Raw genomic sequence first — 12,073 nt, 5'->3', positions numbered from 1 at the left:
CCCAGTTAACTGTGTTTATACGGGATAAAAAGAAAAGATCAACAAAAACCGCGCTGCTGTAAAGGTTGTTTGTATCAGCTCTCATTTCGATATTTGTTGTTATTGTTGTTTTTCTGATAAACCAAAGAATAGCTCATGAAATTCAGGTCTTGAATTTCTTTTCTTACTCATTTTCTTCTAAGCACTTCTGTTCCCTCTCGTCCTGGCAGCCCCCACCGTAATCTGACATTCACAGTGAAATTTTCTGTTACAAAACCATACTGATTCATTCATGCTGAAAATTGCGGTGCAGTTGTTATCGGTACTGCACAGGTTACGGGCCGTAGTTTATCCCCTAATCACCGAGTAGGGCCTGGTCTATCAATCTTAACTCCTCTGTAAAGCTGTTTCCTCGTGCTTCCTTGCCTATCACGCAGGGCCTAATAGCATTCTGCAACTCAGTAAACACACCATGAAGTAGCTTCCATATAATTAAAAAGGGTGGCACTCGCATATGTCACCGGGGGCTAGGATGCTTCTTTTGTGCTGGGGAGAGTCCCTCACAAGAAATGTTTAAATGAACAGCAAGTCTGATCCTAAAGAAGGAAGAGGGAGTGGACGGAAAATTACTGAGCGTAATCACATAGAGTGAAGAGCCGCATTGCTTCTTCTTCAGCAGATGACAGAAGGAGGAAAACTTCTTCCCAGAAGAAAGACTTGAAAAAGATGTTCGCTTCTTTTTTTTTTTTTTTTCTTTTAATTTGGTACCAGAGAGCACCATGAACGCTCCTGAAGGAAGGAGGCAACTGACAGTTCTGCTCAGCTCTGGTGCCTGCGAGGTGCGGCAGTGAGCAGCATGGCACCGCTTGAGGGTAAAGTGGCAGGCACACTTGGCGGTAACCAACACCTCTCCAGCTGGACTTGCTTCACTTCGGGAGGTTTAAAAAAGATACAGAGTTATATCAACTCTTGTTTTAAATATTGAAAACAGGTAAAATTCATATTATTTTTCCTAACAGCCATCTTTTTTCCTCCCTCCTTCCCTCCCTTCCTTTCCTTCTTTTTCCCATTCTTTTCTGGAGATGGCCTTCCTGCCTCACACGCCCCACTTCTGCCCTACATCCCTAGCACTCAGTTGCATACCCTGTTTTTGACTTCTCAAAATGGAGTCACTTGTAGGCAGTGATTAAAATAACCGAGAACAAACATGAGGAAACGCAGGCCCACATGCTTGTCTTGTGCTATTTTTAGAAGTCTATCAATTAATCTGTTTTCTCTTTTAGGCATATTTGTGTTGAAAAGTACTACTATTTTTCATTTGTAGAAAAATTAAATATAGAAACCCCCAGGGGAAAATAAGATGTTTTCATAAATGGTTTTCTTAAAGAAATACAATGTTGAGAACATAATTTTTAAAGAGTCACATTTACCACAAATAAAATTTTAAGAGAAATATGGATTTTAAAGCAACATTATAAATTTCTGATATACTTTTCATAGGGGATTGATGACTACTACCTCCAGATCTTAGAGTAATGTGAAAATTGCCTTGAGTTTTATGTTTAAACAACTATTATCACTTGTCATTTTCAATAGAAGATGAAATTGTTTAAAGTTTGTTGTGTTCAGGAACACACAACCGCAGACACATTTTAACAGGGCAGTGTGGCAGCACTCTGGGACAAGGAGTAGATTCTGTCCCACAGTGCAAGATCAGATAATTCCTGAACGTGTGGCTGGAGGAACTAGGGAAAGTGCATTCAGTCCCATTGAAGCAGCCCCTAGGGCTTCTATGGGAAAAAGTGGCCTTAGGGCACAGTACTAGTTTATTCCCAGCAGTCAACAAAGTACACGACTTTAATTGGATTTAACTGAAAATAAACAGTAGCAATATGTTGGTTTTTAAATAGCATATGGAGAGTAAAATACATGACAATATCAGTGTCAAGGATGAGGGAGACTAATTAGAAGAATGCTAAGGCATTTTTTCCCTGTGAAAAAAATTGTTTTATGATAATATATCTTTTACTAAAACAAAAGATGCTGGAATAATTACATGTACAATGCCCATCAAATTAACCTTTATATATACATCACACCTTACAGAAAATTAACTCAAAAGAGATCATGGTATTAAACAAACTATAAAACTAAAATCCTTACATGGTAAGAAACCATGTAAGAAATTGTAATTTTGTTAGCTTGTTTCTCTGTTTTGTATTGCCAGGAGTTGTTTTTATTTTTTTTTTATATGATATATAAAGTACAGTCAAGAAAAAAAAAAACAAATCATGTGATTGATATTAAATCATTTGGTATTCAAAAGTATTCTTTTTAATTTTATAATTGCCTTATATACCTCGGCCTGGGCAAATATCTTAAGTCAAAAGAGTCAAGGAAAGATCCATGAACCATGGATCTTTGCTCACCTCTACCTCTTGAGTGCGGAACTGTAGTTATTAACACTCAAGACCTCAGCCTCTATCCCCAATGCTCACCCTAAGACTTCAGCTTTTCCTATGCTCTCAGCACAGCGTAAAAAAAAAAAAAAAAAAAAAAAGCACATGAACCAAAAGCACATGAACCAGAAGAAATGGAATGAATGATTGAATGATGGTGCCCAGCAAAACCATTGGGAGGAAAGACTTTCTCAGAGAATAAAATCTTCACCTTACTCAACAGACTCTACCACCTTCCTAAGCTCCCATCTGGAATGCCGAAGGGGCAAGCAAGGTTCCTGGGCTGTCTGTTCCAGAGAAGCAGGCCTCTCAGAGAATCCAGTATGGGAAACATAAAAGTGAGCAACAAGAACTGAATTGGAAGAAATAAAGTTCAGATTCTGCTCTTTGTCACGTGGCTTCTATTGTCCTTTTCGTAGTTAAAATACAAAAGCATTTCCAACACAGAAGCAAAACCAAGTCACCTCTGCAGTTGTTATGTATTGATTTTCTAGGAAATGTCAATTCAATTACAATCCCACCTAGACACAGATTCTGCAGGGGGCTAGCAATTTTCCTGCTCACTGGGGCTCACTCACTCCACTAAGTGGACAAAACTTCCTATTTGAGGAACTTTATACAATGTCATATGCAATGACAACTTGACTGAGTCTAGGAGCTAAAAGGGAAGCTGCTGGGCGTGTCTATGACAGACTTTCTTAAGAAGATTATTTCAAGTGGGAAGACCCAAGCTAGATGTAGGCTTGTGTGTTTGTAATTTCAGGATTGACCATTTTGCTTCGTATGACCAAGCTCAAGCAAGGAATGGATACAGAAATTGTGGTACATTTACATAATGGAATAAAACTCAGCAATCAAAAACAAGGAAATCATGACATTTTCAGACAAATAGATGGAACTAGAAAAGATCATCCTGAGTGAGGTATCACAAAAGCAGAAAGACACACATGGTATACACTCACTTCTAAGTGGATATTAAACGTATAATATAGGATAAACATACTAAAAGCTACAGACTAAAAAAGCTAAACAACAAGGAGGACCCTAGGGAGGATGTCTTTTTTTTTTTTTTTTAATTTTAAGCTGTGCTGAGAGCATAGAAAAAGCTGAAGTCTCAGGGTAAGCATTGGGGATAGAGGCTGAGGTCCTGAGTATTAATAACTACAGTTCCACACTCAGGAGGTAGAGGTGAGCAATGCTATGTTGTTTCCAGAACCAGAGGCTTGGAAGTCAGATCACAGAAGTAATACTAACATTCAGATGTCCTTATGATTCTGTGCTTAGGTATCTTTGAGAGTTTCAGGACGGCATCATCAATAGTCAAAGTCCAAAGTTTCTGAAGATTTCAGTTTATAAATCCGTAGTGTGTGTTATTGTGAGGATACCAGACAGCTGAGAGACTCATCTCTGATAACGGGGGGGGGGGGGGGCGCTGTCTGTTTATTTCAGCACAGAGCTGTTGGGCGCATGGCTCCTCCTTCACTCTCCCTAGACTCCCATAGGAGAGCTGCAATCCGTAGCATTCCCTAAGCTTTCAACTTGTTATCATGACATGTGTGTCCCTGAGACTTCATACTCTGGTAGGACAGTGTTTCAGGCTCGGCCAGAAGAACGGTCTGGGTGAACACGAACCACAGACACAAACTGTGAGTGTCCCGATGTTCCAAGCGAGATAAGTGTTAAAATGAGGTGTTGAAACACATCGTTTTCTCTGCTCCAGTCACAAACAATCTCAGTTTATCACAATTCTTACTATAAGCTTTGATGGCTGTATATTAATTTTTCTTAACTCTAAATATTTGAATAAAAAGATTTAACAGACATTCTCTTGTCTAGTGTGCCAACTAGTCTAAAATATAAACGTTTTTTTCCTGAAATTCAATTTGCAATCTAAATTTCAGGATAAAAGATAGCAAATTGAAGTAACTCAACCATGTAAGTCAAATTAACTTAAAATTTAAATCTTAGTTCCCCCCAAAATCTCACAGTAAACAAAGGATCACTGTACATGCATAATGAAGTACAGGATTAAGACAGACACTTCGTTAATTCAAGCTAAAAATCTCCCTTCCTGCAACTTTAATGAATATTTTAGAGGAAAGCACTAAAGTCTAACTTTATCTGGGAAATTGCCTTGACTGTTGCGAGAAGCTTCTCTGGAGTAAACACTTGCAATATGATTTTTCCTAACAAAGTTTATAATTTACATTTTAGTATTTGTCACAGACTATTAGATTTATAAACTTCAATTTCCAACCTCCTCTTAATTAAGACTGTATTGGATAAAGGGATTAGAAATTGCTTTTAAAGTTAAGGATGTGTTTTCTTCGTAGTTGCAGGTCACAGATGTGACTCTTAAACCACAGAGATGCTTAACCAACATCAATTTAACTTCATATGGATTAATTTTTAAGACAGTTTCTTGTTCCATACCAAGCAGGACTCGAAGCTCCTTTCTCCTCTGCCTCCCAAGTGATGGAAATAAGGCCCAGATGGTTTGGAAGAGGCTAGCCCTTGCGTATTCCTTTCACTCAAATTTCTGTATTTTTACCAACTTTGCAAGCTGAGACTGGCAATGAAAAATCCAAGTTCAGTACTGGCTGCCTCCACTTTTAGAAAGGATTCTACAGCAAGAGGCTAGTCTCCATGCATTTCTCATCTGATTGCGGCAAGGCTTCAGCAGTGCTAGACTAGATGCTTTTAAAGATTTGTTGTATAGGAGTCATGATTGTTTTACAAAAGATCCATTTCAGATGTTCACTGTATCCCTGACAAATCTAAATCCATGTCAATGAGCCAAAGGTTAATTATGCCTTTTAAAGTCTTTTAAGATGGAGAACAGGACTGTGAAGCACATAAAGGTGACTAACTTGGTAAAAAGAATGCGTGCTTGGTCCAAATTTGAAAATACATAGAAGTTTTATTTCATATGCAAATGTTTGCATTTAAAGCCAATTTTGACAGTCTTTCCATGAGTATTTTTATATTACTGTCGATGACAGTATATCTCTGGTATACTTTATCTCTGTCACGAGTTTAAACAAGCTGCAACCTCGTACTGGAAATGGTATTATTATTGATATAAAATACAAAGATAGCTGGAGGTGGGTTGCAGTGACCAACTATGATGATCTCCTATGGACCGTCTTCAAAACTTTTGTTTGTTTGTAATTTGAAGAGCAGAAATCCTGATTTATTTTCCCCAAATAATTTTATCCTCATAAGAAGACACTGCAGTCCTTAGCAAGAATGAAAAAAAAAAACAAAAACAAAAACAAACCCTGAATCAAACAAATTGTACTTCAGAGAGCACAGGAGATGCCGTAAGCAGAAATGAGTACTTGTGTGGTACATTTGTACAGAAAGAGCAGGGTGCAGCTTTCTCATTCTTGGCTTAGGCTACGGAGATGTGCTCACCTCCTTCATTGCTCTACCTGCTCATCTCCTGCCTTCCCTCTTACGCTCCTGATCCTCATTGGTGCCCTGCACTCCTCCTTGCTCCCCAGTCTTTTACTCTTCTTTTCTCTCCTTATCTCCTCTCCTCTCTCTTCATCTCTCCCCTTCTTTCTTCCATAAGTCTCTTAATTCTTCCCCTCCTTCCCTTTTCTTACTTCTCACTCTCTTTTCCTTCTTCTCTCTTCCTCACTACCCTTTTCGCCTTCTTTCCATCACTTTCTCATTTTTTTCTCTCTCCCCTCCAGTCATCTCACTATCTCGTTTTCTTTTTTCTTCCCTTCTTTCCTTTTTTTTCCTATTTCTACCCCTCTCCCCCATTTCCTTCAATTCACAGCTCATCTAATGCTCTTCTGTCCTGGCAGCTCCTTTGACCTAAGCAGATTATTGTAGCTGCATGAAGGACACAGTCCTGACAAACGCAGTTAGCCCAGCCTTTCAAAGAAGAGATTTGTATCCAAATCGGACACTAAGCTTCTCAGCCTTCTGCTTATTTACCTTGTCAGCAGGGTACATGTCTCTGGGTGCTTCACAGACTCCTGGGGATCCCAGTAGAAACAAAAGCCTGTGTCAGTTCCTGCAAATGTGGGAGTCTTTGCCATGAAAAGGAGCAGTTGTTAATAAGGGCCCGTGAGACCTGGGTTTCCTTGGTTTCCATGACAGTTATTAGGTACCGTAGAAATTGAATTGTCTCCCATGATGCTCTTGGGGGGAGTGATGCGTGAGTGACAAAGCAGTGCAGTTATGACTTGCAGTAAAACATCCTTTTGAGAATGTAATAATACTTGGGTTATCTCTCTTACATATTTTCATTTTTTTTTCTTTCAGTGGGTTTGGTTGCTGCTATACAGTGTCTCAAACACTATTTTCTTTCTTTCTTTCTTTTTTAAATTTAGATCCAAGTTTGGCAAAGCAAGGCTATGCACAGTTCTGCAGGTGGGCTTCTCAGGGCAAGTGAAGCCATAAGGCATCCAATCAGGGTTTGGCCACCTGCAGCCCTGCCAATATGCCCCTCCATCAGATTTCTGTAATCCCAGCCCGGGAGACTGCCAGCAATGGGAGAAGTTCAATGGGCAGAAACAAAGAGAAGAACAAGGAAATCGAGGTAAGAGGAGGTTTGATTTGACACAATAAGCCACAGCAGCCACCTCCACTCTTGTCTGTGCAGTATGAGTTGAAGAGCACTTGGCTCCCAGCTCTCATTGTGTGCTAGGGGATTCGGAGAGAATCATTTCGTGTGTGACTAAAGAGCCTATAAAACTTAACGTCTATTTTCTGAATGAAGCAATGAACCAAATTTATAAAGATACTTGCTGCTTGATAGAGGTAAAACTTTTGCCATTATTTGCTGAACTGTACAGTATCCCTTTTCTCATTTGTGTGGCACAACCAGGAGGTCCTGGGTTGGTTACAGGTACTGCTGTTGTTCATTTTTGGAACTGCTGGTGCTAATTTTGTTCAGTGTTCAACTAGAGGGTTTGAAAATAACTTTCTTTATAAAGCAGTGTTCTTCCTGGGCTAAGAAAGCTCTCCCATGTAACACACACTAAATTAGTGCTTAAGGATCCACTGTTCTCCATTCCTTATGCCTTGGGTATGGGATTTTGACTTGGTATCTGTTTATTTGCATTTTATTTGAGAAGAACTTGTTTAAAACTTAACACAGATTATTATATTCATTGTAATACATTTAGGCTGTATTCTGGAGTAGAACTAGCACTATTCCTATAAGGTTAAACTGTTTGAAAAATCTGATGCTGAAAACTTATTTCAAGGGGGTTTTAAAAATAGACTGAGCAGAGTCAAAGACATTGAATGAAATTATTATACATACATTCATGATTGGTGTTAAGGCAGAAGGCTAAGTGGGCAAAGCATGCTCCAAAGCTGTCAGCACTTGGGAGGCTGAGACTAGAAATTTCTGAGTTCAAAGTTAGTCTGGGCTGCAGGAGAAGATATGAGAATTCCAAGGTCTGTAACCCTCTAGGCTGTTTTGAACATATGTTATCTAATTTCCAGATATCATGCACATTTCCTAGTTCCAGGTTTGTAGCAGATATTACTATTATTATTTATAAGTATTATTACTTATAATTTATTAGAATTTGTATTTCTTTAAATATACTTGCTGAGGACAAAGGAAGCAACAAACACACATAAAACAAAAAGTAAATAAAATGGGAGCAAAGCATCGGGAATAAAACAAGCTTGATTATGTCTTCAGATGGAAAGAACATGCACGGCCCCTGCCCACTCAATGTGGCCTGGTTTTAAAGGTGCCATTCACAAGCAGTGACATCATCAGAACTTAGAGCAAACGTCAGGGGTCCTCTGGCTAGTTCATTGTACATGATGCTTTCTGTTTAGCAGCTGCCTTGTCAAATGCAAATCGCGTGTCCCTAAAATTGAACTATCTTTGGTAAAGTAATTTTTCAGTCTAGTATCACTTGGAAATATGACTTCCTAAGAAATGGTAATGTGATTGTAGGATTCCAGTGCTGTTTTCTAAGGTTTGGGGAGTAGAGAACTGGAAGGAGAAGATGGTGATCAATTCCAAAAAATATGACATGTCAAAACCAAGATCTACAAAAATGTTATGTTACTAGTTAGGATCTAAGTTGATGGATAATGTTTGAGGTTAACTGAAGAAAAGTTTCCGTAATGATGTTAAATGGCAATTTTGCTTGGAATTCAGAATGATCAGAAATGAAAAATGTGGAGGCAGGATCATTGTTATGGGTTTATGGACAGCTGGGCTGTGTGTTAAGTTCCAGGCCAACCTAATTACAGAGTCTCAGAAACAGCAGTGTTTCATTTCTTTGACTCCATCAGAAATCTACTGTTGATTTCTCCTTGGTATGAGTTGGAATAGCTAGCATGACTTATATGACTTTTGAGAATCAAAATGTTTTATTTTTCTATGTAATAAATATAAATGTAATTATTCTATCTCACAGTCCCAATATTCATATCCTTTTCCATATCTCACCTTTTCCCAACCTCAATTTGTGATCCCGTGTCTCATTCTAGGACAAAATCACCTTACTATCGTCATTGCCTATAATTGGCATACCTTAATACTGGCTAGATACCAACGTAATAAACAAAGCCAGGAGTCAAAGCAGTGGAAAGAGATTCGCAATGTGCAATCTATAAAAGAAGCGCTATTGGAAATAATTTGTAAAGTGGTATTCTCTAACAAACAGAGAAAGGACTTTCACTGAAGAAAATGATCTACATTCTTACAAAGAAGAACTATCAAATGGAGCAGCAGGCACATCCTGAGCATCTCAGTTTAAAGCTATAACCATGCATTTAAAAATTGGTGGGCACTAGTGCCTCTCCACAGATAATTTTTTTATCATACGTAGAAAATTTTATATTGAGTCACCTAAAAATTAGGTAAAAGTAGCTGATATTTGCTAGTTCATTCTGACTTTCTCTAGACTGCTTTCGCTAAAGCAAGGATAGTTTTTGGATTTAGCGGTCTTTACAGGAACACCTCTACCCCACAAAATTAAAGCACCTGTCCCTAAGTGTGCTAACAGTATTTTTCAATGAGGGTCAGTAAGTATTTTGAAAGGAAACTGGTGATAGAAGAAAATGAAATTTTAAAGAGAGATGTTCCTGAATATTGGAAGGAAAGGCACTTTTTGGTTTTCAATAAAAGCATGTTTAAACTCTCTTCTAAATGGTGAGGCCATGAATTGCTTCATTTGATGAAATAAGACATCTTAAAGGGCCACAAATGCCATTTAAGTTGGGTAATTTAAGCTACTTCCATTCTACACTTTAAAAAGTAAGGTTATTTATTGCTACACAATGATTTCTGCAAGTTCAAGCAATAGCTCCTCTTCACAGAGAGTGACAGGCCTCCCTTGAATATTTCCTGATTGTTGACAATTGAGGAGAATCCTTTGGGATTCCCTGAATGCTTCTATTCATCTTAAAGTTATTCAAAGGATCCATTTGAATATTAGATAACTGATATCATTTCAGATTTAGTGATTTGCTTAAATGTAATTCAACTTAATCCTCCTTCCACAAAATGCTCAATGATTCTAGAATCAATTAATATTTAACTTGATATCAGAAGTTTGGTTTTTCTCTTGTTTTGTTGTTGTTACTGACACTTTTGCTTCATTTTGTGTCAGAAAAGATAAAATAAGTATTGAAATAGGTCATTAACAGTTCAAATTCAGGAGACGTAAGTTGTGAAAACTAATTAAGAGATTGAGTTTTAAAAATTCTAACTTCAACTTCTATAAGGAATCTATGTTTTGATAGGTTTTACATGACATAAAGTTCCAAGTTTTATCAATTTGGTTAATAACACTGGAAATACAAAAGAAAAATAATATATGTCCAGTTTTAGTCAGTGTGTAGATATAGTTATCTTCCTGAAGCAACAGTTCTAGGTTGCTGGGATATTTAAAAGTGAGTGCTATAATTGAACTCAGTAGGTTGTTTTCCAAAAAGAAGAGAAATAGAATTTAAAGCTGGGAGGGTATAGAAGAGGACAGGACGTGGAGAAGGGGAGGGAGATTGAATTTCATGAAAATATATTGTATGAATGTATGGAATTCTCAAAGAACAAATAAAATATAGTTTAAGTAACAAAAATATATATAATAAGCAATACAATTATATACATTAAATAAAAATTATAGTTTATGAAAAGAGCAGTGTCTCATATTGCATTCCAGGCACCTGATATTTTTAATACAACTAAGGTTCTATTAGCACACTCATCATGACTAGCACAGATCCTTCCTTATGAAGTAGATACACACAGATTATAAAAATCACAGATTTAATATATTTAATTTGTGAACTTCACTAATTTACATCTGGACAACCAGATAGATATGTAAAAATTAGTAACAGAATGCATGTGTGTAAACTCCAGAAAATTCTAGAAGGGAAGCCAATGACGTGACTCCCCTGAGCCGCATATGATTAGTAATAAGTGCCTTGCTTTGGAGATAAGTCATTGTTGTTTAATGCCTTTGGGAAACCAAGACCCTGGAGGACCCTAAAAAAGAAGATGCCTTGCTGAAGAGGTACATGTATCCAGATGTAGTTTGCTCCGCTTGATGTTAGAGATTGATGCTTTAAGTTTTCCTTAAAACTGTCTATTAATCTGTTCTTTCTCCTTATACTAAGGTTACTTATGTTTTCTTATTACTACCAATAATATTTTTAGACTTTCATATATGAGTACAATATATTTTCATCATACCCATTTGCCTTTCTCCAACCTCCTCTAGGTATTCCCAACATTCCGTTCTAAATTAATGCTCCCTTTTTTTGTAAATATTATTAATATATAAATAACACAGTAAATATATAATATATTTATGTATTCATATAAATAAATTAAATAAAAATATATGTGTTTATATATGACATATGTATTCTAGTTAGTGTTGACCATATGTATATGTGGATGTACTCCTGGCCACTTGGGCATGGGATCACTGAGGCATGGGCACTCTATCAGGAGGCTTAGTCCTGATGAAAGCTGATTCTTCCTCTCTCAGAAGCCAACTGCCTGCAGCTCTTTTCCTCAGGGCCATGCCTTGTGAACCTTTCCCTTTCTGTGCTGGAATTTTTAGTGCTGTGGATCTGTTCAGGCAACCATATTGTTGAGAGTTTACGGGCACAGCATCCATATCATGTCCAGAATATAGTATTTTGCAGCAGTTCTCCTGGTCCTCTAATTCTTAACATCTTTTTGTGTCCTCTTAAATTTTAATTAACTAACATTATATATCTGGTCTCTACTGTCCCTGTCTCTTACAGGTATATTAGGTTTCATTAGCCCAATGTTTAACTGCAATTTCCTTCTGTATATCTAGAAATTACAATGACTGTATAGACTTTAGTATTCATTGATATGTATCTAAGTTCTAGGTATGTTCTCTTTTACCCACAATTCTCTGGGATTTATAGGCTTATATCTCTTGGACTAGGTGTGTCAGGCATGGATGCTCAGTATGATCACATGAAGCTATTTATACCTGTATCACTGCCTCTTCATATTTATATTACCCTTAGCACAGGAGCTAACAGGGAACTGCTAATTGGTGTCTTGCTAATGTGTGTGTGTGTGTATATATATATATATATATGTGTGTGTGTGTGTGTGTGTGTGTGTGTGTGTGTGTGTGTGTGTGTGT

General features: G+C 37.5%; 1 protein-coding gene across 2 annotated transcripts in view; it reads left to right on the top strand.

Moving 5' to 3' along the window:
• Positions 1-6,874: 6,874 nt before the first annotated feature.
• Marchf1 (membrane associated ring-CH-type finger 1) overlaps positions 6,875-12,073 on the top strand; it is a 524,397-nt gene continuing 519,198 nt past the window's right edge. For both annotated transcript variants that reach the window (XM_055618726.1, XM_055618727.1), the window contains exon 1: positions 6,875-6,996. The gene's annotated coding sequence lies outside the window, so the exon portion shown is untranslated. The remainder of the gene's footprint in view (positions 6,997-12,073) is intronic.

This window comes from Psammomys obesus, unplaced genomic scaffold, assembly GCF_907164565.1.
Source record: "Psammomys obesus unplaced genomic scaffold, mPsaObe1.curated_primary_1811, whole genome shotgun sequence".
Classification (NCBI taxonomy): Eukaryota; Metazoa; Chordata; class Mammalia; order Rodentia; family Muridae; genus Psammomys; species Psammomys obesus.
The sequence above is the reverse complement of the archived record's forward strand: the minus strand, read 5'-3'. Positions and strand labels throughout refer to the sequence as shown.